Genomic DNA, 423 nt, shown 5'->3' on the forward strand with positions numbered 1-423 from the left:
AAACGGGGGCGGGGGGGGGGGCAGCATTGGAAACCTGAAGGATGTAATTGTTACCCATAGAACTAAACCAGAGCACTTAACAAAGGATCTCTTGGCCTTCTGAAAGAGGGACGGCGTCTAACTTCCAAAATTTGTGCATTTTTGAAAGCTAACTGAGAAATTATATTGTTTCCTAAACACTGTGAGAGGAAGCCAGAGTGTCCATTCAGCCACGGTAAACTATGAAGGTCAAGTGTGCATAGGAGAGATTAACGTGTAGGAACTAAACCAGAGCACTTAACAAAGGATCTCTTGGCCTTCTGAAAGAGGGACGGCGTCTAACTTCCAAAATTTGTGCATTTTTGAAAGCTAACTGAGAAATTATATTGTTTCCTAAACACTGTGAGAGGAAGCCAGAGTGTCCATTCAGCCACGGTAAACTAT

The sequence above is a fragment of the Myotis brandtii genome, unplaced genomic scaffold (genome assembly GCF_000412655.1).
Source record: "Myotis brandtii unplaced genomic scaffold, ASM41265v1 scaffold82, whole genome shotgun sequence".
NCBI classification, from domain to species: Eukaryota; Metazoa; Chordata; class Mammalia; order Chiroptera; family Vespertilionidae; genus Myotis; species Myotis brandtii.